We start from the raw sequence: 24,072 nt of genomic DNA, 5'->3' as shown, positions 1-24,072 counted from the left end.
CCTAGTCTTCAGCATCTGTATTGAGTCATTAAAATGAAGAGGAAGAAAATGGTATGAAGAGGTGTAGTGGGAAGAAATAGTGACTATAAACTACAGCCAAGAAGTGACTGAAAAGCACTTTGTTACAAATGCAATGGTAAAGAAGTGTGGAAAGCACCAGTCTATTTCAAACTAGACATCAATATGCAGTCAGCGACTCCCAGATGAACTCGGTTTAGGTTAGAAGGTGAACAGACTGCGGTTTCCACTGTAGTAATTACCTATAATTATAATTTTGGATTTTTTTTTTAACATAAAAGGAAATAGGTTCAAGTGATGCTGCAATAATACACTGTTTTCATGAGTTCTGTCTATGATAGGAGATGTGAGGGTATGAAGAGGATATTCTTCAATCAAAGCTTTACATGAAAATATGTTTTGTGTCCCCACACATCAGATAAATACAATGATCTGGAACTTTTAATGTATATGTGAAATACTCAAAGTCTGGCATTGGCAGTTTTCAAAAGTAAAACAATAACAACTTGACAAACCTAGCAAAGATGGAATCTGTGAGTCCAGCTGGATGGTGTGTTCAATGATGAAAAAGTGTGTTTGGCTGACCTTCTCCAGGACACACTTTCATTCTGGAAACTCCTTTGGTAGGAACACTCTTCCCAAGGCCTCTGGCAAACTCCTGCTCATCATTCAAGATGCATTTCTAGTGTCACCTCTGCTATGAAGCCTTCTGCAGCCTTAAGGCAAAGGTTTGCGATCTCTTAGCGGGTTCCTTTGGTCCCATGTACAGAATGCCTCTCCTACACTCTAGCACACTGGTTAGTATCAGGAGTCGTCTGCCTCCAGCATGTAATTCCACTGTCCTCGGGGCTGCTTCTAGTGAGCTGAAGGATTAGACACATAACTTGTTCCTCATTCAACATCCAAGAAAATGACGTGTACACTTAGTACAGCGCAAAGAAGTAGCTTGTAAATAAACGCTTGTTCATGTGTGTATTGTCCACTAGGCTGTGAGTTCCTTGAGCCCAAGTTTTAGGACTTTTTCAATTTTTTTATAATCTGTACTTATATAGTACAGATTACATGTGCATCGTACATAAATGTATGTTCATGTAATAAACAGCAATGAAAATAATACAACCAGTCTCCTTTTCTAAAAATGCCATTTCTCAAGTCTCTATTTTCTAGAATCTATCCAGATTTGTTAAGTGTGTTTATATTTACTGTAATTGAGGTAGCTTAAAATTTTTTGAGGAATTTGAATTTATATGTCCAGCCCTGAGCTCCAGGCACACATAAGCAACTTCCGAATTGACTCTCCACTTGTATTTCTAACAGGCATCTCAGACTGTCATGGCCAAAACAGAACTATGGATTTCACCCTCACCCCACCCCTGAGTGATCCTCCGCACTCTTCCCATCTCAGTACCTTCAGTAGGTATCTTGTATCACCTTTGTCCAGACCATCATCGTCTTACCCAAACAATTTCCACCTAGTCTCCCTGTTCCCATCCTTGTCTCCCTAAAACACAGCGATAGTTACAGTGCCCTTAAAGTAGTACTCATATCATGTTACTCTCACAGTCCAACGCCTCCAATGGTTTCTCAAGATGCTTAGAACAAAATCCAAGCTCCTTGTCAGGGGTTCCAATTTTCTACATGACCTGTGGCCTGCCTGCCTCTCTGATCTCATTTCCTACCTCTCCACCATATCCGTGGGGCCCAAACCCCTTTCTGCCCCAGGAACCTGCCAGGCTGTTCTCCTCTGAGAACTCTGAATTCCTCCTCGTTGTCCCTGGGCACTGCCGGGTCTTCTCCTGGTTGCTCTGTCTAATCACCCCAGTCTCAGCTTAGGCACTGGTCTTCCCTGGCCAACCCTCTAAAGCAGATCTCCAAGTGCTCTCTAGAATATGCCCTGTATTGTCTGCTTTGAAAATTATTTTGTTTATTGTCTATTTCCCTCACCCACATCCAGAACACAATCACCATGAGAGCAGGGACTTGTCTATCTCATTCACTGCTGTATTCCCAGCTTCTAGAATGGAACAGGTGCTTACTTGTGTAAAAAAGAGGGAGAAATTCGGGGGAAAAAAACCCCACAAGGCCAATGAGAAATCTGAATTTTAGTATAGTCATCAGGAAGTGGCTCTTCTGTAGACACATGATGCTTTCTTTGTTGTCAGCCAGAGGAGTAAGTGAGGACTACACACAAAGAACAATCCAGTGACAAATGTACAACAATTTGCTCTGACGACATGCCCAACACGGAAGTTTGTCAGTGTGCTGGCAGAACAGATGTTCTCCAAACTGCCTGAAGAGCCAACACAGCTGGGGTGGACACGTGGCTTGCTTAAAAGAGGGTGGGCAGGACTCTCACCTCACAGGATAGATTCTCACTGACTGAAAGCCCTGTAGCAGACACAAAACATGCTGTGCCAAAGAGACAGCCTGACCTTTCTGTACAACAGAAAGAGTGGAAAGAGGCTGAAGAATTGATTTATTTTAGGAATTAGGAAATTTGATTCTATCCTGCCCCCAATCTGGGTCACTGTGACTAATTAGCTCCCACTTTGGATACATATATTACATTTCCCTAATTATGACCCTGATACTGATATCATACCCTCAACCTCTTTGAGATACAGTTAAAATGGTGTTTACGTACCAAATAAACTTCAAAGGCCATCCTACAATGAATTTCATTGCTTTGGGACATTTTAATGTCCAATACAAAATGTATCATAATGAGTATAATGAAAACGTGATAACTACTCATCATTGTAGAGTTATTGGAGCCCCCAGCATGGTACTAACCACAGCTCATGTGCCTGTAACTTCTTACAGAATGATCCAGCCTCTTCTTCAGAAGCACATGATGTACTCTTAATTGAGAATCTAGAAGACGCACTAACTACTCTCTCCCTCCGTCATCATCTACCTCGTTAAAGATATCTAATTTTTTGCTTTCTGGTCATTTCTAAGGGAATCAGAAGAGCTTATCCTGCTTCTTAATTTTATGTGGTATGGAGGAAGCATGGGGGCTTTGAAATCATGCATGCTGGGTGACCTAGACCAGTAAGGACACTTCTGCCACCTAAGATTTCCTCTGATGTGTGATGTTCCTGTTTTCAGCCCTTCTATGGTCAGCAAGTCACAGTTTGCCCATCACCTATCACAAGCAGGAAATGCTTCTCTGTGGTTTCTTGTATCACACATCACACCTACTAGATACAGGGGCTGTGACGGAAGAGATCCACCCCAAAGTTCTGTGATGAGCTTACTGGAGCAGGGGACTGTGACCAAGAGTGGAGTGAAGGACAACAGCCCACTGAGCTAAGTTTTGAGATGAGATAGTTAGGAATAGTCTGGAATAAAAAAAAATTGCCACTTTTTGGCTACGTGATATCAGATGACTAACAACTTCTATAGTCCCCATTTCTGAAAATGACAAAAAATATAACACTTGCCTTGTAGGCTGCTGAAAGGATTAAATTAGGTAATACAGGTGAAGGGTTTAGTATAGTCCCTAGCATCTGGTAAGTGTGTCAATAAATCTTAGCTTTCACCTTAGCAGTATGGAGAATTTGGATTTCCACATGCCATTTACTGATAAATGGTAATTAAATGCATCATTAGTTGTAGTTTGACGACTTGGTTAGAAGGATTTTGTTGAGAAAGTCCAAGGCTCTTCCTGCACAGCATTTCCAGTACGTCAAGGCTGTATATTGTTACCCTGCTTATTTAACTTATATGCAGTGTATATCATGTGGAATGCCAGGCTAGATGAAACACAAGGTGGAATCAAGATTTCCAGGAGAAATATCAATAACCTCAGATACGCAGATGACACCACCTTTATGGGAAAGCAAAGAAGAACTAAAGAGCCTCTTGATGAAAATGAAAGGGGAGAGTGAAAAAGTTGGCTTAGAACTCAACATTCAGAAAACTAAGATCATGGCATCCAGTCCCATCACTTCATGGCAAATAGATGGGGAAACAATGGAAATAGTGACAGACTTTATTTTGGGGGGCTCCAAAATCACTGCAGATGGTGACTACAGCCATGAAATTAAAAGACACTTGCTTCTTGGAAGAAAAGTTATGACCAACCTAGACAGCATATTAAGAAGCAGAGACATTACTTTGCCAACAAAGGTCTGTCTAGTCAAGGTTATGGTTTTTCCAGTGGTCATGTATAGATGTGAGAGTTGGACGGTGAAGAAAGCTGAGCGCCAAAGAATTGATGCTTTTGAACTGTGGTGATGGAGAAGACTCTTGAGAGTCCCTTGGACTGCAAGGAGATCCAACCAGTCCATCCTAAAGGAGATCAGTCCTGAATATTCATTGGAAGGACTGATGCTGAAGCTGAAGCTCCAATACTTGGGTCACCTGATGAGAAGAACTGACTCATTGGAAAAGACTCTGATGCTGGGAAAGATGGAAGGCAGGAGAAGGGGATGACAGAGGATGAGGTGGTTGGATGGCATCACTGACTCGATGCACATGAGTTTGAGCAAGCTTCGGGCGTTGGTGATGGATAGGGAAGCCTGGAATCCATGGGGTTGCAAAGAGTTGGATATGACTCAGTGACTGAACTGAACTGAACTGGAAGGGTTAGAGGAGGGAGGCAGAGTGCCAGCAGAGACACTATTTCAAAAAACCAGTTATCTGGGAGTCCAAGGCCCAGGTGCCCTGGCATGGTTACTATATGAAAAAGTAATGACAGAAATACCCACTTCATATGATAGCCGTGAGTATTAACTGAGATCAATTATTTGAAACTACCTACAGTCTAGGAAGTCATATCCTTTTTCTCTTTCCTTTACATGATTTGGAAAATGCTTAAAATCTTTATCTGATAACTTGCAGAATTTTTTTAAAAATCAAAAATCTAAAGAGATTGTTTCTTTCCATGAGCAATTCCTGGCCTGCTATGTTTTTAGCAAGCATTTTTTTCTAATAATCTTTCCTTCCTTTCTCATCCCTTGATCCTTTCTTTCCCTGGTAGTCCCTCCACTTCTCACATTCCTTTAATTTATATTTTGTTGCAAAATCCTGGTGCAAGAGCTTTATTGTAGCACCAATAAAAGAATAACTTTTTTAAATGGTCAGTCTCTACAGAAAAGAGAATACTAGCAAGATGCATCCTGCCACACTCTGATAGATATTCTTTTCTAATAAAAAAAGAAAAAATGACTCTTTTGGTATTCTATGCAAATGAACTTGATTCTAAGTTGGAAACACATTGAGCTGCCTCCTCAAGCAAACATGTCTTTTCAATGTCAGAATTCTTGAAAGTCCTTGAATAAAAATTCACTTCCCTCTAGAGTTGTATTGATGTATTTTTAATATTGCCATTTTTCTTTTATTGTTGCATAAAGATGCATTCTAATTTTGTTTGTAGCTTATAATAAAAAGGAACCAAGGGAAAAACTAGTAAGGGTCTATTGAAAGAGTTAAATTATTTCCCTACAGCTTTCCTAAGCGGAACTGATAGTCTTAGTCTGACTTAGAGAGCTGGAATAGAAAGGCTGCCAACATCTGTTTTGGTCAGAGACAGATAAAAGAGACTAATTCATAGCGGGAATAACCCATGTATGGCATTCTGTATTCCATTACCCTTTTCACAAAAAAATACACATGATATAGATAGACAGATATATTTCTACCTAAACTTTGCCACAGTGAAATGAAAGAAAGGTGAAAGGTTCAAAGAGTTATTATTGATTTATGTACCTAGAATGAAGCCAGAAGGCATAGAGCATCAATAGCACCACCACCACATTGCAAGGTTGGCTGTCAGACATTTAACAAAACATTTTAAAATCTAAAAATGCAGAGGTGAAAATAACTTTTCAAATACCTGTAGAAACATGGGTTATGGCTGACCTAAACAAATGAAATGCAGGAATAATGTAAAGTCTTCATTTTATCCATTTGTTTTAACCTTCTCTCCATTAAAACTAGTTCAAGAATTGTTAATTTATAGCCAAATAAACTAGTTTGAGACCCTCTTTTCTCATTATTGACAAAGGTACTAACTGGTAGGCCAGAGAAGTAGTAAGCTATGTGGATAACTGATGAAATCAGTCAGCCACACAGAAATAATCAGGACTTGCCTTATCAAGAGATCAAGGCCAGAAGAAAAAAAGAGTTTGCATTTGACAGGAATGCAACTGTGGAGGTGAGGGAGACACACATTGTTTCTTTGGTTGGTTAGTTGGTTGGCTGGCTAGGAATGAAGACTGTTAATTCCATTTCTTACTTAAGAATCCACAAAAAGCCCTCAAAACCCAGAGTCACCAAGAAACTTTAACTGTGAATTACTTCAGGCAAGTAGTTCTGGTATAAAATCTATTTCACTTTTGACATGAATCTTTGCATCATTGAAAGAGTGTTGTGATAAGTAGAATGTTTATGATATACTCTTGACAATGAATGGGAAAATCTTGAGTCAAAACAGCCCAGTGGATGAACTACATACCACAGTTTTCACAACCAGAGCCTGTGATTCCTCTTTTATGTGAGAGGAAGAGCTCCACCTTGGATACTCCAGAAGCAAAGGGGAAGGGCACTCTTGATCTTCTTGGGGCTTCAATTCTTTCCTCCTGTTAAAAATTAAGCACAAGCTCTTCATGACTAATCTCACTCTTTCACTCTTCTACATCTTTCCCTCTTTCTTCTCTTCTTGGTCCTCTTTTTCACCTTTCCTTTCTCTTCCATCATCTTGGAAACTGTCTAGGTGGGAAATACATCTTATACCTAAACATTGGAATTCAAGCTCAGTGCAGGGTGACATTGTACAATGAGAACACAGAGAAGATACTCAAATAGGCACATTAAAAATGAAACCAGGACCACCCCTAAGGTTTCATACCGAGGAAATAGTTATATCAAAAGGGAAGCAGCCCCTGGGCAGGGAGATTCAGACTGATATGGTATATTGCTTCTTACACCTCAGGATCTGAAAACATTTGCTTATGAGCAACTGCCTTGTTAAACAACAACTGTAGTCTTTGATATTCAGCACATATTACAAATGTTTTATGTTTCTGAATTCTTTAAACATTTAGCTGCTGCTGCTGCTGCTAAGTCACATCAGTCGTGTCCGACTCTGTGCGACCCCATACACGGCAGCCCACCAGGCTCCCCCGTCCCTGGGATTCTCCAAGCAAGAATGCTGGAGTGGGTTGCCATTTCCTTCTCCAATGCATGAAAGTGAAAAGTAAAAGTGAAGTCGCTCCGTCGTGTCCGACTCTTCACGACCCCATGGACTGTAGCCCACCGGGCTCCACCGTCCATGGGATTTTCCAGGCAAGAGTACTGGAGTTGGTTGCCGTTGCCTTCTCCGATTAAACATCTAGAGCCTTAATTAATCAGAAATCAATGAAATGGAACATTACCACAACTACTCCCTCAAAATTGTATAACTTTTCGGTCATCCCACTTAATAAGAAAATCATACACTTTAAGTGACTCAGAGAGACCACAGATATGATTGATAAATATGTCCCCATGTACATTTAAGGCAGTGTACATTCAGGCCAATCTCTTAAACCTTCTACAGGCAGAGCACACAATGCTGAACACATTCATATTCAGAATCTTAATCCTGAACCAGAACAGAGCCGTGATAATGGAAGAAACATTGCTATGTTCTCTCTTCTTACTAAAGCCAGAAAAACTGCTACTGCCCTTCAGAAAGATTTTCAACAAGAGAGAATATTCTTTTTTCTTTGCATTCCAGATAATTGAATTTCTTTTTTCATTTGCCAAAGAATGTCAGTGCTCTGATCCTTCTAAGAAATCTGGGAGTAGCAGCCTGGAATTATTTATGATTTATGCCTACTGCCATAAAGGATTTGAGGCCTGGAAATCAAAGAACTGATATGACCAATATGCTAGACTCTACTCTTGACTTTTTGACCAAAGATGTGTGCTTCATTTACTCTAACAGTAGAACAAGGGACAGAAAGTCATAGGATGACAGAGTTCGAAGGGACCTTTACTATTGGAAACTGTAGATCATTTTATAGAAAACTAAGTCCCAGAGAAGTGAAATAACCTATGGTCAAAGGGCTCATCAGTAGCAGAACTGGGAGTAAAACCGGATCCCCTAACTCCAAACTTTCCCTACTGCCCTGTACAATCTCATCTCTGCTCAGGTTTTCAGGGTGAGACTATTTTGTAGTCTGTAAATGCTGGAACATACCCTGGAAATACAAAATAGTGTCCATTTTTCCTCTAAATACCAAGTTCCACCTTGATACTTAGACAGCAAATGGGTCAGAAACCAGCATCTCAGCTACCATGTGGCCACCACCGCATTCTTCCTTTCCCTGACATTGCCACTGGGGTTCCTGTCCCTGGAGAAGGCATTGATCATATGGGGTCCAAAGAGCCCCTGCCTCTGAAAGCATCATGCCCACCATTAGGCTTCCACATTGCCTTCCCTGGGTGGTGGAGGTAGGAATGGTGGGGTGAGACTGGCTCCCATGCTGTGAGCCAGAGCTGCTAGATTGTTAACCTGGGGGTAGGAGTGCATAAAAAGAAGGAGGGATAATAGGCTGTCAAACCGAAGAGGGCCTAAAGCAAGTGCTGGGAGATGGAATATGGCTCCAGAGTAGCAGAGTAGAAGAATGCCACAGGAAGGCAGTCCAAATAAATAACTAGATTTTTGCTTTTCACATGCAGTCTTATGATGAATAAGATACACCCTTAGGACCTGCAGAGGGATGGCTAGAAAGACTGTCTCTTTCTTCTCTCTGTGAGGTCCCAAGAGCCAGCTCAAGCAGGCCAGGTACCTTTGTCCCTCATTTGTGCCATAGCCCCTCCTCCAGTGTCTAACACAGAGAAAACCTCGGCTCTGGGAAAACTCCAAGCAGCAGTAGGAAACAACTATTGGGCAGGGGTGTGCTCGAAAAAGTTTAGCAATCAGTTCTCTAGAAAAAAATTTATGTATTAATATAAGCTAAGTTTTACTGATATAAAGAATGTGTGGCTACAATTTATAAATATAATAAAATACATAAACCTGCAAACAGAAGGAGAAATTGGAGGCAGTGACAGATTTTATTTTCTTGGGCTCCAAAATCACTGTGGACAGTAACTGCAGTCATGAAATTAAAAGACATCTGCTCCTTGGAAGGAAAGCTATGACAAAACTAGACAATGTATTAAAAAGCAGAGACATCGGTTTGCTGACAAAGGTCCATACAGTCAAAGGTATGGTTTTTCCAATAGTCGTGTACAGATGTGAGAGTTATAAAGAAGGCTGAGGGCCAAAGAATTGATGCTTTCAAACTGTGGTGTTGGAAAAGACTCTTGAGAGTCCCTTGGAATGCAAGGAGATCAAACCAGTCAATCCTAAAGAAAATCAACCCTGAATATTCATTGGAAGGATTGATGCTGAAGCTGAAGCTCCAATACTTTGGCCACCTGATGTGAAGAGCCAACTCATTGGAAAAGACCCTGATGCTGGGAAAGACTGAGGGCAGGAGGAGAAGGGGGAAGCAGAGGACATAATGGTTAAATAGCATCACTGACTCAATGGACATGAATCTGAGCAAACTCTGAGAGACCGTGGAGGACAGAGGTGTATGGCATGCTACAGTTCATGGGGTCACAAAGAGTCACACATGACTTAGCAACCAAACAATAACAACAAATAAACCTATATTATAAATTCTATGTAGTCAATTGATTTCTCACAGGATGTTTTCCTTGATTTTTATCTAATTCTTGTATTCGTAGCCAACCTACAGTTGCAATTGTCAAACAAGTACAATTCCCACAGGAATGCTGGTTAATATTTTCATGTGTCTTAAGGAGTAATAAACAACAAAGACATATATTGGAACCACACTTGTTCATTGATGACATAAGCAACTTCTTTGCTGAATTAGACAATAGTGAACACTGGAAGAATATTTCCTCAATTTTGGGGGCTATCCACAGTGTAACAAGTACAGCTACGACATTCGATTAAAATTAACATGCATTAACATTTTCCCCATCGCTTTCCTAGTCCAGATAATCATCAAAACAACAAATCAAGCCATCATTTGTGGTCAGTTTCTGTGTTGTAAATAACTACCATCATGCTGACTTATGTGATGCCACTGAAGGCAGGGTTGTAAAGAGACACACAGCAGTACACCGTCATGTGACCCGTCCACCATACAGGTATGACAAATGTAAGGGACCTCAAGAGCAGAGTATATTGAAAAGTAGTCAAATAATCAGAAAGGGGTAAGTTTAGGGTATTTGCTACATTTGTTTCTAATTTTTTTAATTAAATTTTTTAATTTTTTTTTTGGCTGCCCTGGGTCTTTGTTGCTGTGTGTAGGCTTTCTCTAGTTGCAGTGAGTGGGGTCTACTCTCCATTGTGCTGCATGGGCTTCTCATTGCAGTGGCTTCTCTTGTTGCAGGGCACAGGCTCTAGGCACATGGGCTTCAGTAGCTGCAGCAGGCGGGCTCACTAGTTGTGGCGGATGGGCTTAGGTGCTCCACAGAATGTGGAATCTTCCTGGACCAGGGATGGAACCCGTGTCCGCTGCATTGGAAGGCAGATTCTTATCCACTGAGCCACCAGGGAAGACCTATATAATTTAATTTTTAATAGTGACTGTTTGATAGCTGGCTCACAAAATTCCTAAACCTTAACAACCAGCTCTTATACGCTGGTACTAGCGGGCCCCAGCACTCTACTAAGGGGAAAAGATTCTTTGGAAAACAAAGCCTCAGTAAAAAGCTCACTATTTCATAAGACATATGTTCGTATTAAGTTATAAAGCCATCTATTAAGAAACTGAATCTTCACAACCCTCTTCCAGTCAGTAGATTCGGCATGTCTGTCCAAGCATGTGTGGGGTTCGAGTCTCCCACTTCCCCCACAGCCTCTAACCACCCTCACCAACTTACCCACAGACTCCCACTGCACAGAAGGGATTCATTTAACACACCTCATGAGAGCTTCACCTTGTCCTATCCAAAATAACTTTTTCTGGAGCCAATTTTTTAGTGTAATTTATTCCAAACCTTTGATGGGGAAACTTGTACTCTTGAAGCCATTCAGATGTGCAGCCAGCGGGAAGGCTCCTGGGCCACATTGGCTGCTACGGCTACAGATGCTACAGCCGGCCCGACACCCAGGGACACCACGTGGGTTTGAAACATTCCTTGAGGGATAGCTGATCCATAGCCTACAAATGAATGCATTATGCTTATCCACGTATGTGTTTTTCATCTGTGACAGGTATTTTATGGATTGGAGGCTTCATTTAAATGTTATATAATCCTCCTTTAATAAGCAATGCGAATATTCAATATAATTGAAACAAGAAAGACAGCCTTTGTGTCGGCATAACTGGCTCAGAAATAAAGGAACTCACCACAGACTAGAGCTTAATCATCAGTTATGTTAGAAGGTACGACCACATGTCTGTCATAGTTAAATCACCATGAAAGAAGTATAAATGATATATGGATTTTGGCCTTTTTATATGGTCATCCTGAACTTCTCCGACATAATAACCTAGAGAAATATCCTGTTTGGTCAACTTACTAATTTGGTTTAACTAAATGCAAGGCCAGGATGATTCAATGAAAAATACTAAGTTACAAAATGCTTTTTACCAAACACATTTTTTAAAAAAAAATTAAGTTGTATTACCAATTATCAAGTAGAACTCTTATTTTAACAGCTTTAATGTGGGGGAGATGAATGTCAACTAGGGAATAGAACCTAATCTTAAAGACTTTGACTTGGAGCATTTAGGACAATGTCTGGCTAAACACTCAAAAGGAGTTCCAAGAATGAATGAATGGCTGTCTTAACAACTAAAGGCAATTTATTAACATTATTATTAAAATTTGTTTTGTCCTGTAGATTAAAAACACATTTATAATTTTACTTAAGATGCTAATTTTAAAATATACATTCAATTAATATTATTAACATTTAGGACCTCACTAAATTATCATATCTTCCATTATAGGAGTTGATAACCCCTTTGTTTTGTCATATCCAGAATCTATTTCCCTGATTTTCTCTTGGGAAACTGTTTCTCCTCTTCACACAGTCCATCAGGCTATGCCTAGGTTGACTCCAACCTCAGTCCACAGATGGGCATATGATCCAGACCTGGCCAGTTAGATCCTGCTGTCCACAGTAACTGATTTGGGGATGGCACGTGACCTGCTCAGGACCAATAAAATATGTTTCTAAGACTTTTGCTGGAACTATTATGAGAGAGATGCTCTCCTCCTGTTAGTGCACTCACCTGGCAGGGTGGAAGCCTGGTGTTGATGGCAGCCACATTCAGCTTCAGCTTAACCAGACTGGGAATGACCTCTTGATGGATGACATTATCTGTATCTGCGCATGACTAAATGCTGCTCTACTCTTGGACTTTTCAGTTTCAGATACCTGTAATTGAGACGGGTTTCTGTCACTAACAACCAGATGAGTTTATTCTACAAGTTTCAAGTATGCTTATTTTCAAAGCATGTTCGCTTTGTTATATTTTAAAACCCAGTGAAAGTACACAGGTTTCTTCAGTTGACAATATGCATAATTTGAACTCTTGCTAACCATTCTGAACATTTTAATTAAGGGCTTCAGCAATTCAGAAAGTCAAGAACTGAGTTTTAACAGAACCTACAAAGTAAAGGTTTCTCTGTTTACCTTGATGGCCTCAAGAAGCTAAGACAATAAATAACTCAAATCTTGAAGACTGTTATTCAGAAAGTCCTTTCCCCATACAGGGCTTTGTGGTTAAATAATACCCATCACCACCAAACACAGGGACCTAGAAATACAGCATTAGGATGACCAGAAGTATACAGATTCACAAAATGAAAACCCTAGAAGATGGCCGTTCTTCTAGGATTAATGGAATGCCTCACAAAACTCTTCAAAGGGAAAATTTAAGATAACTATTCCAAAACAATTTGCTATCCCAAATACTGTACTGTGGAATCAAAGGGAACATAAAGGTGTGGAAACAGGAGTCATAAACTGGATGCGGTGGTTCCCATTTCTGGTACTTGCTGTTGGTGTGATCCAGTATGTTAGCTTTAGTCTCTCCATCTAGAAAACAAGGATGCTCTTCCTCATTTCTTCCTCATGAGAATCAGTGGAGCTGGTGGACTTTAAGTACTCCAGTAGCTCCACAAATGAGCTATCAACTATCATTTTCAACATATTAATAATATTGTATTTATTGACAGAGTTCACATACTTAAAATCTGATGTGGCAAACAGTTAGTACACAGGGAATTTATCCACAAACTCCCTACCTGTGTACCTGAGACAGACTTACACAAGGGTCTAGGCACTTTGCAACAAGAGGACTAACAGCACTCCTCTGCTCTGTGATCTGTCCTTTGCTGTGCAAGCAGCATGCTACCCACTATAAGAGTTATAAAGATGTGTGAGACAGTCTCTGCTTTCTAAGAATATAGAGGCCAGGTGTAGAGCCAAACATATCTTACAGCATGAGTGCTAGAACAGATGGGCAAGCAAATGGCTATCTCAGTGGCAAGCAAGAAGTGATTAAATCTAGTTAACCTTCATTAAAAAATGGGCATTTCCAGACAATTTCAAAAATGGCTTGTGTTTTAACAGGTGCTATGAAAGAAGACTCACAAGAAAAAGGAAGGTTCTCTGGAAAGACACTGAATAATCAAAATGCATCAGGGATCCATGAAAGTTTGGAGCTGGGGAGTAAATCCTGAAGGGTTTGTCAGACTGGGAGAGCTTCAAACACTAGCAAAGAAGTTGGGCTTTATTCTGCAGACAACAATGAGCCATTGTAGCTTTTAAATGAATGAGCTACAAAACCAAGCTAAAATTTAAAAAGAAAAGGCAAGCATCAGAGTGAAGGATTTCTTGAATAAAGAACGTTGGCAGGCAGGAAAAGTTAGGGAGTATTGTAATTTATCCAGGTAACAGAATATTAGAATCTGAATTTATGCAAGTAACACTGGGCATGAAAATGAAGGAAGATAATTTACAGAATTCTGCATATAAACTAAAAATATTGTTTGATAAAAAGTTGGATATGGGAAATAAAGGAAGGTGCCAGTACTTCTTGATAGAGTGGCTGGGAAGTTGACAGTAATACTGGTCAAGTAGGAAATTCAATGGAACAACACAATTAGAAATAAAGGCACATTTTGTACCTTCAGGATTTGAGGTGACGGTGACATAGCATAAGAGATATTGAAAGGTACAGATGGCTAACAAACACATGAAAAGATGCTCAACATCACTCATTATTAGAGAAATGCAAATCAAAACCACAATGAGGTACCATTTCACACCAGTCAGAATGGCTGCTATCCAAAAGTCTACAAGCAATAAATGCTGGAGAGGGTGTGGAGAAAAGGGAACCCTCTTACACTGTTGGTGGGAATGCAAACTAGTACAGCCACTATGGAGAACAGTGTGGAGATTCCTTAAAAAACTGGGACTAGAACTGCCATATGACCCAGCAATCCTACTGCTGGGCATACACACCGAGGAAACCAGAATTGAAAGAGACACGTGTACCCCAATGTTCATCGCAGCACTGTTTACAATAGCCAGGACATGGAAGCAACCTAGATTTCCATCAGCAGACGAATGGATAAGGAAGCTGTGGTACATATACACAATGGAATATTACTCAGCCATTAAAACAAATACATTTGAATCGGTTCTATTGAGATGGATGAAACTGGAGCCCATTATACAGAGTGAAGTACGCCAGAAAGAAAAACACCAATACAGTATACTAATGCATATATATGGAATTTGAAAGATGGTAACGATAACCCTATATGCGAGACAGAATAAGAGACACAGATGCATAGAACAGTCTTATGGACTCTGAGGGAGAAGGTGAGGGTGGGACGTTCTGGGAGAATAGCATTGAAACATATATATTATCATATGTGAAACAGAACACCATTCCATGTTCGATGCATGAGACAAATGCTCAGGGCTGGGGCAATGGGATGACCCAGAGGGATGGGATGGGGAGGGGGGTGGGAGGGGGGTTCCAGATGGGGAACACATGTGGACCCATGGCTGATTCGTGTCAATGTATGGCAAAAACCACTACAATATTGTAAAGTAATTAGCCCCCAACTAAAATAAATAAATTTATTAAAAAAAAAGAGAGAGAGAGATATTGAAAGGCAACTGAAAATTAAGATGTTTGGTCAGGATGAAGGTTAGAGCTAGAGACAGAGCTAGAAATCATGAGATCTCACAAGGAGAGACTTGTAGAATAGTATATAGGGTTATGTGGGAAAGAAAGAGCCAGAAGTGACTCACAGCTCCAGAAGGGAAAGAATTTTTCACTTCAGAAGTGAAAAAGTTTTAAGAAGGGAGTGTTCCCTGCTTAACAGACTGCAGAAAGAAGATGAAGAGAATTTGCTCATTAAAAGCTCATTTTGACTTTAACTGAAAGCTTAAATTAAAAAAAAAAAATCTCATTTTATATATACAAATACTTGAGAAATTTTCCATCCCTAGGACCAGGGCCAATTAACATATGAGTTGTAAAACTTGGGACTATAGAACGTTGGTTTAAATAATAATCATTTACATTTCTTAAATCCCAAGCACTGTCGCAAATGTTATTTCCTAGGTTTTCTTCCCCCAAATTACTCTTTTTTTCTAAAACATATCCGCAAAAAAGTAACATTAGGGATTTGAGTGATTATTTTTTAGTTTTACACATTTAAGTGTTTTTTTAATTTTTAAAAATATATTAATCAACTTTATTTTCAAAACACTAACCTGGGAATTATAATTCAATAAAGTTTCCATTTGAAAAAATATTGAGTTGGTGAAAAAGTTCACTCGAGTTTTTCTGTAATATCTTATGGAAAAATCCAAATGAACCTTTTGACCAAGCCAATATATAATTCCTTACACAATAAAGCATGCGTGCGTGCTCAGTTGCTCAGTCATGTCTGATTCTTTGCAACCCATGGACTGTAGCCCACCAGGCTCCTTTGCTCATGGAATTCTCCAGGCAAAAATACTGGAATGGGTTGCCATTGCCTCCTTCAAGGGATCTTCCCGAAATAGGGATCAAACCCATATCTCTGTGGCTCCTGCATTGGCAGGTGGATTCTTTACCACCGAGCCACCCGGGAAACCTAGATAATAGTAGATACTATAAATTTACTTTAGAAAAGAGACAAAAGAGCCTTAGGCTTCCTGCTGTGTTCTGGTAGCTCAGCAATAGGAGGGAGTCCAGCTTATGGAGAGGGAAACAAGGAGATCTCAGTGGACAGATATTTATTTTGATAGAAGGATGCTGCAGGCTAGCAAAATTGGTTAGCAGAAAAGACCCTCATGCTTGTCCTTACAAGCTTTCTGGGAAGGCAACAGGATAAAGTCCTAGTGTCATGAATGTCCCTTTGAATCCACCAGCATTGAAGAAACTTATTGGGAGTTAGAGATGGAGGAGCAAAACCTAGCCACCAATGAGAACTGGAGCGGAGGAAAGGAACAAAGTCTTCTCTCTGATGAGGGATGACCCTTTGAGGAGGACCATACTGGGTGTTCTAATGGGGAAGTCATGATAATTTTACGGACTTGATTTTTGTCCTAGTGACTTTGCACTTCAGAAATCAGTCTTCAGTGTATCCAGATACAACTGCTTAGATTTCTTGGCTTAGCTCTTCTACTATAAAATATATTTCACTCTGAAATGCAAGAATTATTTAAATGGAAAAGTTAAATGGAATTAACTTTCACCAGTCATGTCTTTCCTGTTTCTGGTCACTTATGATTAAGGCTGACTTCTTTTAAGGATAACTTGAGGTCATTAATGTCCATCTATGTTTAAACATTTAAAAAATTTTATACTTGCACAGCAAAATGTTTCTCTATGTGTTAGTTTTTAACTGAGTGAAAATTTTGCTTCAAAAAAGAGAATTATATAAAATTCAAGGGTGGGTGTCTGCCCGTTCCATCATTTCCCAAAAAAATATGCAGTAATGACAGCTAGACTCAAGGTTTTGGCTGCCAGTCTTACAGTTTCTCTAGAAGAAGCCCAAGGCACAAATCCGAGGCAGTCACAGCCTCTTTATGGCTCTGATGCCCAACACAGAGCTGTTGTCAGTTTCCAGTGGCCCAAGAACCACAACACACTAAGCAGAACCACTCCACAGAATTCAGTCTGGAGCGAAACCTGCCCCTGGTAAACGGGAAAGCCCATCAGTTGAGCAGGTCAATGGCAACAGAAAGGCACGTCAAAAATGGAGAAAGCTTTGACATAGGTATATCCCCACGGAACTGTCACTACAACTGAGAAAACAGACATTTCCATCACCCCCCAAAAGTTTCTCTGTGGCCCTTGGTAATCCATCCTTCCATCTCCACCCCCAGACAACCACTGATCTGCTTTCTGTCACCATAGACCTGTTTGTATTTTCTAGAAAGGAATCATACTCTATATATTCCTTTTTTGCCTAGCTTAAAGTATAAGGATTCTAAGATTTATTCATATCATTCTGTATATCAATGCTTTGTTCTTTTTGTAGTAGGGTTCTACTAGCTGGATATACAACAATTTGTTTAACTATCTATTGATGAGTTCATGGGTTATTTCCAGTTTTAGAAGTAAAGTTGCCACAGCATTTGCATACAAGTATTCGTGTAGAAATATGCTTTCCTCTTATCTTAGTTAAATAACTGGGAATATAATGACTAGGTCATATGGTAGGTATATGCTTAACTTTTAAAGAGATTTCTAAGCTGTTTGTGTAGAATTTGTACTGTTTTTTCCTTAAATGTCCGATAGAATTTACAAATAAGGCATTCACAAATAAAGCCATCTGGGGCTGAGGTTTTCTTTGTGGGAAAATTTTTTACTATCAACACTAATTCAATATCTGTAATAGGTTTAGATAAACTTAAATGTTGTCCTAAGTTTCACTGATGCTCTGTTTTGATCTTATCTCTCTTTTTTCTTTCTGTCTTTCATTTTGGATATATTCTATTGCCATGCCTTCAAATTTACTAATCTTCTCTTCTGTATTGCTCAATCTGCTACTAATCCCATCTGGTGTATTTATTCTCAAACACTGGTTTTTCATGCCTTTAAGTTTGATTTAGATCTTTTTGGTCTTTTCCATATTTCTCCTTGTCATGCTCATGCTCTCCCCTATTTTCTTAAACATATGAAGCATATTTCTAATAGCTCTTTTAATGTCCTTATCTACTAATCTTATGATCCATGTCATTTCTGGGTCTGCTTCTATTGACTGACTTATCTTCTTATTGTACTGTGAATTTTCCCACTTGTTTGCAGCCATCCTCATTTTTTACCAGCCATTGTGAATTTTGACTGTGAAGTGACAGATTCTTGTGGCTGTATTCCTTTAAATATTCTTGAACACTGTTCTGGAAAAGTTAAGTTACTTAGAAAAGGTTGACCCTTTTGAGGCTCAGTTTTAATGTTTGCTAGGTGAGTCCACAATAACACTTCAGAGAGAGGAAATACCTTTCTGAGCACTTACTGAACATACTGTATTAAGAGGTCTTTCCACTTTGAATAGGGGAAAATGAACTTGCTCTACTGGGAGCTTGCTCTACTGGGAGCTCTTCCATGAGCTCTGGGAATTGTTCTAACTACTTCTTCCCACTGATTCTTTCCCTGGCCTCAGGATTTTCCTCACATACATGCACTGGTTAGTACTTAGCTAATGACTTCAGGGTGGGCTTCCCTGGTGGCTCAGATGATAAAGAATCTGCCTGCAATTCAGGAGACACAGGTTTGATCCTTGAGAGAATGCAAGCCACTCCAGTATTCTTGCCTGGGGAATTCCAAGGACAAAGAATCCTGGTATGCCACAGTCCATGGTGTCACAAAGGGTCGGACACGCAAAGGGTCAGACTGGGAGACTAACACACACACACACACACACACTCAGACTGGGAGACTAACACACACACACACACACACACACACACACACACACACAAAGACGTACGGGTACTCTGAATATCTCCAGAGCATTCTCTCTGTCTCTGCAGCTCTCTACTCTCCAGCACTCTACCCCCCCCCCCCACACACACACACAGACGTACGGGTACTCTGAATATCTCCAGAGCATTCTCTCTGTCTCTGCAGCTCTCTACTCTCCAGCACTCTATCCCATACCCCATGAATTCTACTCACCTTGGCCTCCTCAAGTTACAAACTCTTTCCTCTCATCTCAGGAGGTTGCACTGCAGTCTCGAAACATTCACCAGATAATGAGCTGGGCCAGTCACAGGATTCATTTCATTTCTTTCCCTTTTCTCAGAGATTATTGTCTTATACTGTCTATTTTAAAATAACTAAACACGATTGTTTCACATACTTTCGCCCCTTCCTTTTTAGTTGTTTAAGGCAAAAGGATAAACCCCACCCTACCCCACAATCCATCACAGCACAATGTGAAACTCTGATATAATATCAGGTTCAGAGATTTGAACTATAAATTCTAAGGGTTAATGCTGAACAGTTCCCACAAACTTCTCCATCTGACCCAGAGCCTCCCAACACATGTGTGGACCAAGTGGATGCAGTGTCCCTGATAGGAACCTTATTTTCATTTCCATAATTTAAGATTCAAAGCATAAGTTTGTATTGCTCCACATTTTCAGATCCTACCCCAATGAATTGGAGACATTTTCTCTCTAGCTCTGCATGCGTGCGTGTATGTGTATGTGTGTGGCAGGGGTGGGCAGGGGAGGGGAGGAAGTGTTTCTGTAAAGACACATGCATATATATTTTTGCATCCAGCTGTGTGACTGGATTTAGGCTTAAAATATAATTTATGAGTAAACTTTGTTTAATGCACATAAACAGGAAATAGACACTTGTGAATTCATTAATTAAAATCCTGTTTAGAGAAGTATTGTGAAGGATAATCCTTTGCTCACATGAATGAGATCCGGCTGTCAGTATGAAAAATACAGAATGAGGTCCTGCTAAGGAATCACCTTGGAACTTCACCACACCGTTAGCTGGTTTCACTCAAGAGCCCTCTGCGTTTCCCCTGTCCTAAGACTGGGTTTTCCTCTCAAGGAAGCAAGCTCTTGACGGGGCTAGAGCTTTGCATGAGAATTAATCACAGCTCACCAGCCCCCACCCTGTCCTTTCCTCCGACTCTGTTCCTAGAGCTGCCTTGGCTGCCTGCCCAGACCCTTGACTTGTCAAACTTGGGCCCACCTTGTTTCCCATGCCCGGCTGAACCCAAGGCCGTCCACCTTTCCTTGACCTTTTGGATAAATTTTCTGGGCTCCTGTCTGCCTGTCCACCTGGCTGTCGCTTGGCCCAATGCCCAGTATATGTTAAAAGCAAAAGGCAGGATAAAGAAATCTACTTGTTTCCTCTGGACAATGGAAAGGCAGCCAGCGGTCAGGAGAGATGGATATGGTGCATACTTAAAAAGTTAAATGAACCACGGATGCAGCTACAATACTAACGCAGTTCAACAAAACATCTTTTAACCCAAGCACTATGCAAAGGTCTGGAACACAAGCTGAATAAGATGCTGGCTGCTCACCTTCCAGTTTGGGAGACAGACAAGAAAAGAGATTATAATTCAGCACATAAGAAAATAATAGCTTCTCCTTGTCTGTCTAGTTTTGAAGTCTCTGCTTTAATTTACATATATGTTCAAACAACAGACTATATATGTTACTGCTAGATGTAACTGGGCTTCTCTGGTGGTTCAGCTGGTAAAGAATTTGCCTGCACTGCAGGAGACCTGGGTTTGATCCCTGGGTTAGGAAGATCCCCTGAAGAAGGGAACAGCTACCCACTCCAGTAATCTGGACTGGACAATTCCATGTACTGTATAGTCCATGGGGTCACAGAGTCAGACACCATGTTCAGATTGATTTCCACAAACAGTTTATATGTCTATCTTTCTGACTAAATTATAAATTCCCTGTCACTCCCAGTGACTAACATAAATTTTCCTTGAATTAAAATATATGCAGCTCCCATTTATAAGGGCCAACTCTGTTGTTGTTGCTGTTGTTCAACCACTAAGTCATGTCTGACTCTTTGCTACCCCTTGATTGCAGCATGCCAGGCTCCTCTGTCCTCTACTATCTTCCAGAATTTTCTCAAATTTATGTCCATTGAATCACTCTTGCTGTCTGACCTTCATCCTCTGCTGCTCCCTTCTCCTTCTGCCTTCAATCCTTCCCAGCATCAGAGTTTTTTCCAATGAGTCAGCTCTTAGCATCAGGTCTACTAGAAAGTAATAAATTAATTATACAACCAACACATAATAAACTAAAGCATACATCTTGATAAATAGCAATAAATCTAAATATTTGAGAAAATAGTTACAATTCACAATGCTAACAGGCTAATTAACTAAATAAAGGTTAATGAATATGCATTGTTTGCTCAAGCTTTATCTTTGATATGTGTATGTGTACTGAGGCCATAGCCACATGTGAGCAACCATGGCAATGCTGCTACCATTCATTTGGGGTGACTGACAAGATGACAGCTAGAACTCATACTGTCAGACAAGAAAAAGTCTAGATTCTGCCCTTGTTGCTAATTTTTCATCTTTTGGCCACTACTTTCATCTACCACAGTTTTACTCTGTGTAAAGTTGCCTGGTTTTAGAAAAGGCAGAGGAACCAGAGATCAAATTGCCAACATCCGGTGGATCATCGAAAAAGCAAGAGAGTACCAGAAAAACATCTGTTTCTGCTTTATTGACTATGCCAAAGCCTTTGACTGTGTGGATCACAATAAACTGTGGAAAATCTTGAAAGAGATGGGAATACCAGACCACCTGACCTGCCTCTTGAGAAATCTGTATGCAGGTCAGGAAGCAACAGTTAGAACTGGACATGGAACAACAGACTGGTTCCAAATAGGAAAAGGAGTACGTCAAGGCTGTATATTGTCACCCTGCTTGTTTAACTTATATGCAGAGTACATCATGAGAAACGCTGGGCTGGAGGAAGCACAAGCCAGAATCAAGATTGCTGGGAGAAATATCAATAACCTCAGATATGCAGATGACACCACCCTTATGACAGAAAGTGAAGAAAAACTAAAGAGTCTCTTGATGAAAGTGAAAGAGGAGAGTGAAAAAGTTGGCTTAAAGCTCAACATTCAGAAAACTAAGATCATGGCATCTGGTCCCATCACCTCATGGGAAATAGACGGGGAAACAGTGGAAACAGTGGCTGACTTTATTTTTCTAGGCTCCAAAATCACTGCAGACGGTGATTGCAGCCGTGAAATTAAAAGACGCTTACTCCTTGGAAGGAAAGTTATGACCAACCTAGATAGCATATTAAAAAGCAGAGACATTACTTTGTCAACAAAGGTCTGTTGTTGGTATAGTCAAGGCTGTAGTTTTTCCAGTAGTCATGTATGGATGTGAGAGTTGGACTATGAAGAAAGCTGAGCGCAGAAGAATTGATGCTTTTGAACTGTGGTGTTGGAGAAGACTCTTGAGGGTCCCTTGGACTGCAAGGAGATCCAACCCGTCCATCCTAAAGGAGATTAGCCCTGGGTGTTCATTAGAAGGACTGATGTTGAAGCTGAAACTCCAGTACTTTGGCCACCTCATGCGAAGAGTTGACTCATTGGAAAAGACCATAATGCTGGGAAGGATTGGGGGCAGGAGGAGAAGGAGACGACAGAGGATGAGATGGCTGGATGGCATCACCAACTCGATGGACAAGAGTTTGGGTAAACTCCGGGAGTTGGTGATGGACAGGGAGGCCTGGCGTGCTGTGGTTCATGGGGTCGCAAAGAGTCGGACACGACTGAGCGACTGAACTGAACTGAACTGAACTGAAAGCTGCCTGAAAGAAAGAAGATAAGCCTGGATAGCTTTGTGCCTAGTAGAGACAGGAAGGATTTAGCAACAGCCAAGGAAGGGTAGGAGGTGGAAGGGGCAATCCAGCTGATGCTATTGGTTAGGATTCTTCAAGTGGGGGGTGGGGGGGAGAAGTAATATTAATTGGAGTGTGACAAGCAATGTACTGTGCACTCTGCCTGTGGAACCTCACTGAAACCTCACAATAATATTGTGAGGCAGGCTTGATTATTCCCATTTTATAGATGAGTAAGGGAGATTCATCTACCTACTTAAAGTCACATTTACCTGCTAAATGCAGAGTCTAGATCTAGATTTTTATATGTACTACCTAGCATTGTATCAAATCATTGTGAAATGAAGATCTTCAAGGTGTGCAAGATGGATGAACTGGAGCAGATTAGACTAGAACGAATACCTTGATTGGCCCTGGGATACACTGAAGCTCAGTGAAAGCCAATGACAGTGTTACAAACCCCACAGCATGTCCTAAAGACACAAACTAAAAATGTCTCATATAGTTTGTTACGAATCATTTTTTAAAGCAAACGACCCCCACCAGTCTCAGGTATCAGAGGGTGAACATCACCTAGCACACACCCAGAAGTGAGGAGCACTGTGTGGTTGAAATAGTGTAGATTCGAGGAAAGCATGCCTGAGCCCACATTCAAGGGTTCTGCTTCCTGACAGTATTCCCTCAATTCTAAAGTCCTCTTTATTTCAGATGATAACCTTCTGAGCTCCCCAAGGAAGCTCTTGGTGCTCAGTTGAAGTCCTTGTTGCCACCCGCCCTGTTCACCACTGACTCACTCTATCCCCAGATATAGGATGAGTCTAGCTGTCTCTGCTGCCTGTCAGATGCTAACCCAGAGGTTCCTCTGTCTTCGCTGAGCCCTCTTACCAGACAAACACGTGACACAGTTTACAATTTAAGAGTATATGGTCTGTGCTTCCTACAGTTTTGCTGCCATAGGGAAACATTTAGCTCTGCGTTGAGTGCTATCAAAACAATGTGCCTCCACACACAACTGTGAACTCTCCCACTCTTCAACACATGCACGCACAAACATGTATGCATGCATGCACCCCAGACAACAATCTCTTCATGGAAGTTAGTCAATGCCCTTGTCTTTTTTAGTCTGTTATTAAACAAGGAATTTTTTTCTTCCATCAGAGGTATTTTCCATAATTATCTAGGCTTCCTTAGGAAAG

The 24,072-nt window shown here is 40.6% G+C and overlaps 1 protein-coding gene across 17 annotated transcripts in view; it reads right to left on the bottom strand.

The window, feature by feature from the left end:
• Positions 1-24,072, bottom strand: part of LOC145531651 (uncharacterized) — a 213,527-nt gene that overhangs the window by 129,589 nt on the left and 59,866 nt on the right. For 10 of the 17 annotated variants that reach the window (XR_014072768.1, XR_014072719.1, XR_014072799.1 and 7 more), the window contains exon 3: positions 12,282-12,427. The gene's annotated coding sequence lies outside the window, so the exon portion shown is untranslated. Of the gene's footprint in view, positions 1-6,481; positions 6,606-11,009; positions 11,202-12,281; positions 12,428-24,072 lie in introns of those variants that run through there. The other 7 variants (XR_014072710.1, XR_014072745.1, XR_014072698.1 and 4 more) reach the window with 3 other exon arrangements.

This window comes from Giraffa tippelskirchi, chromosome 1 (genome assembly GCF_054371585.1).
Source record: "Giraffa tippelskirchi isolate mGirTip1 chromosome 1, T2T-mGirTip1v1.2.pri, whole genome shotgun sequence".
Classification (NCBI taxonomy): domain Eukaryota; kingdom Metazoa; phylum Chordata; class Mammalia; order Artiodactyla; family Giraffidae; genus Giraffa; species Giraffa tippelskirchi.
The sequence above is the reverse complement of the archived record's forward strand: the minus strand, read 5'-3'. Positions and strand labels throughout refer to the sequence as shown.